Source organism: Otolemur garnettii, unplaced genomic scaffold, assembly GCF_000181295.1.
Source record: "Otolemur garnettii isolate 467f Iridium unplaced genomic scaffold, OtoGar3 scaffold00297, whole genome shotgun sequence".
Classification (NCBI taxonomy): Eukaryota; Metazoa; Chordata; class Mammalia; order Primates; family Galagidae; genus Otolemur; species Otolemur garnettii.
Genome location: NW_003852692.1, coordinates 654,126 through 660,232, shown reverse-complemented (window position 1 = coordinate 660,232; position 6,107 = coordinate 654,126).

Genomic DNA, 6,107 nt, shown 5'->3' with positions numbered 1-6,107 from the left:
CCTATGCCAACTCCTTAGGTCCGGATCCTAGTGAACAATTCTGTTTCTATCATCTTTACTACCCAACCTAGGTCCAAACTAGTACTGGCCCTGCTCGGTCAATTGTATTGCTGGGACTGGATTTGGGCCAGTGATCAGATCAGACAGAAGGCAATCTCAGGCCACAGTGGTACAAAGATGCTTCTATTTAGTCTACAAGATGCCAAACAGCTGCTTCCAAATAACCAGATGTTCGGCATCATGTAGAACAAAACTGTGATTCATTGGCCAAGTTTTCTTTTGTCATCTAATTGATCAACACATGCTTAGATGTTTTGGCATCCTGTAGACACTGTGTTTGCTGATAAGTGAGCAGATTTTAATATTTCAGCTTTTAGAAAGTATCCCACAATGAAAGCTCCCACACCATTTTCAGTGTATAACTGGTCTTTCCCCGTTGCTTGCCAATCTGACAAAGTGAAAACATCCCCACAGTTTGCAAACTCTTTAATCAGCTAAACACATCTGCATCAAAGGCCAACATGATCTTCTGTCAGGTTGGAAGAGAAAAAAGAAAATCTTGGGTTTCCCCTTGTGTAATGAAGCCCAAACCAACGTAGACAAGGTGTGTTTTAACCTGCTGTACTCTGTCTTTGGTTTTCTGTCCTGGGCTTTAGATAGAATATTCAATTTTATAAATTTAGATAGAAAAGTACTTCACTGAAATTTTCCTAATTGTTTTCTCATATCCAGCTACTTAGAAAGACATAATTAACAATGAGTATAAATGGCCCACGACTTCTGGTGGTTCTAGCTACAATTTTTCAACTTTATAATGGTGCAAAAGGAGAAACATATTCTGTGTTTCTACACAGCATTCTGCTTTTTACTTTCAGTCCAGTATTCAGGAAATTACATGAGATATTCAGCACTGTCTGTGTGAGGTGAGTTTGCCCACTGTAGGCTAATGTAAGTGTTCTGAGCAGGCTTAAAGGAAGCTACACTAAGCTTTGATGCTCAGTAGCTTAATTAAATGCATTTTTGAATTAACTATGTATTCAAACTTACCGTGGGTTTATCAGGGCATAACCCCATCCTTAGTTGAGGAACATCTGTACTTAAAGTAGTCTCCAGTGCACAGGATCTCTAAGCTCTCTCTCCAGGAAAGGTGGTAGTGTTTTCTTCCTTGGAAGATCCCAGACGTACCCTGAGCTTGTTTACTTTCTTTTGCCCTCATCAACACACTGCTACTCAGATTACTGAGGCACGAATTTAAAACAGTTGAAAGGTTGTGGAGGTATTAAATAAATGTTAGTCATCACTCCCCCATTGTCATTATCAGTAAAGATTATCTGTTACATCATTAGCAGTAAACCTTACTGTTCCATCGTTAACAGTATCGTTTCTGTATTAAGCTGTGACCATATTCATCAGGCTCTGTGTTAAGTGTTTTAAAGACATGAAATTTACTTCTTTCAAGAACTCTTTTCGGTATATTTTGGTATGGTATTAGATACCACATCAGTGTCAATTTGGAAATGAAGAAGCTGCAGCTTAGGGAGAGGCACCAGCTTGTTTGAGGGCACTCAGCTAACGGGCTTCAGAGCCTGACTCAGCCGTGGCCTTGTGCCTCAGAGCCCATGCACTTGACCCCTCACTGTCTTCCTGCCACCTCTCTGCTTTCAGAGTGATGGTCCTTAGACACGGCATAGACCTCACTAGCCCACACCATGAGGCCCAACCTAGAATGGTCCGTTCTCCGTTCTTGTCTTTGCATTTCTCTGCCACGAACCCCACAGTTCAACCCTGCAGACTGCGGGCCATCCTCCCACCATAGGTTTTTACTCTTCCTGATCCCCACACATCCTACTCTCCTTACAGAGATGACCGCACATGCCAGACTCAGAACCTACACACCCACCATCCCTCTATGGAAAAACTCCCACTCACCCAGCAAGACCCACTCAAACGTTCACGCCTCCCTGAGGTCCGTCTGTCCTCACACAGGCTCTTCCTTGGTTGCAGAACCCAACACCTTTATCATCCTTTGAGTGCTGGTCATGTGTTTTGATAAAATTTGTTTGCATGTCTGGCTCTGTCAGCAGTCTAAGAGCTCCCTGAGGAAAGGGGTGATTTTATCTCTGTGTCTCCAGGGCCTGGCCTAGGCTCCCGATCATTTAATAAACGATGAATTAAACGTGCACAAATTAATGATGATGGGGGAGTGATGACTAACATTTATTTAATACCTCCACAACCTTTGAACTGTTTTAAATTCGTGCCTCTGCACGCCTCTTAGAATCAGCTCAATTCTTATATTCACAGTGCACTATGGGCAGAGAGTTTCTGCATTTGCCATGTGTATGGACTGTGAAATTGGCCTTTAATGAAGGAGAGAGAGAGAGAGAAAACACACTTCACTCTGAGCTCAATCTCAAAGTCTCAGGGAAGGTCTCAATTGACTCAGTTCTGACACTAGAAAGACTACCACCAGTAATCGCATTATTCAAACACAACTTCTCTCATAATAACAAGTCATTGGAAAAAATAAGTAATTCTATTATAGGAATGTGGGGACGCTGAACAATCAAAACAACAGATGTCTGCCACGGTCCACTAACATCAAGTTGTGAAAAACAATCTCTGTTCCTGGGATTAGCACAACCTTGCTTATGCAGTCATTCTTCTCCATATTTTAGAGATTTCTGTAAGGATCTCTTAAAGATTAAAAGTTCGCCAACACTCAGAGGAATGCTTTTCTTTTTTCTTTACTTTTCTTTTTTTCAAAGTATGATGTTGACTATATATATATATATATTTTAATTTATTGTTGGGGATTCATTGAGGGTACAAGAAACCAGGTTTCACTGATTGCATTTGTTAGGTAAAGTCCCTCTTACAATCGTGTCTTGCCCCCGAAAGGTGTGGCACACACCAAGTCCCCACCTCCCTCCCTCCTTCCCTCTCTTTGCTAATCCCTTCCCCACTCCTCCTTCCTTCTTCCTCTCTCTGCTCACCCCTTCTCCTTGTCATTAATTGTCCTCATATCAAAATAGAGTACATAGGATCCATGCTTCTCCATTCTTGTGATGCTTTACTAAGAATAATGTGTTCCACTTCCATCTAGGTTAATACAAAGGCTATATAAAATCTCCATCTTTTTAATGGCTGAATAGTATTTCAGAGGAATACTTTTCTAATAGAGGAATTGCAGATCCTGATGGATGAGATATTTGTGGGCAAAAACGCCTTCTCCAGATTCTTCAAATTATCCCTTTTTTTTTTTTTTTGAGACAGAGCCTTAAGCTGTCCCCCTGGGTAGAGTGCTATGGCATCAAAGCTCACAGCAACCTCCAACTCCTGGGCTCAAGCGAGTCTCCTGCCTCAGCCTCCCAAGTAGCTGGGACCACAGGCACCCACCACAATGCCCCGGCTATTTTTTGGTTGCAGCTGTCATTGTTGCTTGGCGGGCCTGGGCTGGATTCAAACCCGCCACCTTGGGTGTATGTGGCTGGCACCTTAGCCACTTGAGCCACAGGTGCCGAGCCCAAATTATCCCTTGTAGAGAGCTGTGAATATCCTTTACTCAGCCAGCCAGAGAGCTTTTCTTGTTGGCATGGATACTCGTGACACTGGTAGCAGTTACTCATTCTAAGTTAGGTTCTAAAAGAAAAAACTCCATAAGCTCCATCATGTGCAGAGCACATGGGACCTAGTGGCACTGGGAGCACTGGGCTCAAGGCATTACACTGTGGCTGCTGGGCTCTGTGTTCAAGAACAGATCTACTCTCTCTGAGCCTCTTTCTCCAACTATAAAAAGATGGGTGTGGGGAATGAAGCTGCCTTCACTGGGTTGCCAGGAAAAGCAAATGAAATTAAAATAGGGAAAACCTTAACTTATACAGACGTTACTTGTTTGCTTGTGTTACTTTAGGGAAAGATGGAGCACAATTGACATACTTATTTAGAGGGAATGATAAATAAGTTATGTGTACAATAGTCCTTTCTTATCTATGGGGGATATATTCTAGCACCCCAGTGGATGCCTGAAACCACAGATGATACCAAAACTTCACGTATGCCTTTTCCTATACCTATAATAATGTTGATAAATTAGGCATAATAAGAGATTAATAACAACTAATAACAAAATAGAACTATTATAACAACATGGTACAATAACATTTATGTGAATGTGGTTACTCTCTCAAAATATCTTATGGTAATATACTCACCTATTTTTATTTTTATTTATGTATTTTTTTGCCCTCACTATGTTGCCCTCAGTTTCGTGCAGGGGTGTCATAGCTCACAGCAACCTCCAATTCTTGGGCTCAAGCGATTCTCTTGCCTTAGCCTTCCGCGTAGCTGGGCGTACAGGCTAACTGCCACCAAGCCCAACTATTTTTAGAAATGAGGTCTCACTCTTGCTCAGGCTGGTCTTGAACCCCTGAGCTCAGGCAATCCACTCCTTGGCCTCCCAGAGTGCTAGGATTACCAAGTGTGAGTCTTCCCCTGTTTTTAGACTGTGGTTTACTATAGTTAACTGAAACTATAGAAAACAAAACTGTGGTAAGGCAGGGAAAATTGTAACTACTTTGGCATTACATTCTCTGCACTAATGAAAATGGAAACAATCAATAAAACAATATAAGGAAAAATTTCAGGTTAAATGTAGAGTATTAATAATAAGTTATGTTTCCAATGTAATTTCATAATTTCATATTTCTTAAGCAATATGTATGCGTATGAACATGCATATAATTTTTAGAGGAGGTGAGGTTGGGAGATATTTTTCTTCTAATTTCATTTCTGTTAATGTCATCTAGGCTTAAAATCATATTTTTAACAGTTCTTTAAAATGAAAGAAAGAAATTGAGTCTGGGGCCTTGTCACTTATAGATGTCCTTCTACACGGTTTGTAGCCACCAGGGGACCCTTAGCACTTTGCCTGAGTCCTGAGGAATTCTGTTAGTCTTCGTGGAGTCCTGGGCTCAGTGAACACACCTGAAGGTGGAATTGGATTAAGAAACACTACATCTTAATAGGTAGGACACACCACGGTTATATCAAGTCAGCACAATTCCCTGTTATTTTCCTCTGCCCACCTCCGAATTGCCCTCCTTCCGGGATCTGCCAGTCTTCCTCAGAGGGACATCCTTCTCCCTTCTCAGTGAACACGTTCCAGGCGGAGTTGAGTTGATCTAGATTTAAGTTAATCATCATATCTCTCAAGGATGGTGAAGGACCTGAGATTTCACCTTCCTTGGGAGAGATAGCAAGTTAACCTGCCACCATTTAGGGATGCTAACACAGGACAGAAGACATCTTCACAGAAACACACATACAAAATGTATTATAGCAAAAGCAGTAGACGGAGTATCTGTGTACTTATGCTAGTTCCCCAAGTTCATAGGAGAGCCTCGGGGCCAAGGCCCAAGTGCATTTTCAGTAGGCAAAGAGCATTTCAGCCAGCAACAAACAAGCCAGTCTCCCCTCCCTCCATGCGAGCCATAGACAAGTTGGTGCCTTGACCTACTCAACAGATTGTGTGATGAGTCACAGAGTTGCCCAAACCCTAACTTTTTAACAGAAGGATAGGTCCTGTAGTCTGACACACCGAGTGAGGGCATCTTTCTGCCCCTACATGGGAATCTGCAAGAGCATCTTGTGACCAATAGAGAAAAGCCCCATGTGAGAATGGTGTCAGCCCAGAGAAAGCAGAATTAAGAAATGGAGAGAGCAGGAAATAGATTCTGACGTCACCATGTGAATCACTGTATGAAGCTAGGAATAAAACCAAGTCATCCACCTCCAGAATTTCTACTTATGGGAGGTAATTTGGGTACAATTTTCCATCACTTGCTACCAATAGAATCTTCATGAACATTAATATCAATGTAAACCTGTATTAGTCAAGGTTCTTTAGAGAAACAGAACCAATAGGGTATGTATGTATCTATATCTATATTGGTAGATAAATGAAGGCAGGTTTCTTTATAAGAAATTGACTGGGCTCGGCGCCTATAGCTCACCCGGCTAAGGCGCCAGCCACGTACACCTAAGGTGGCGGGTTCGAATCCCCAGCCCGGACCGCCAAACAACAATGACGGCTGCAACCAAAAAAA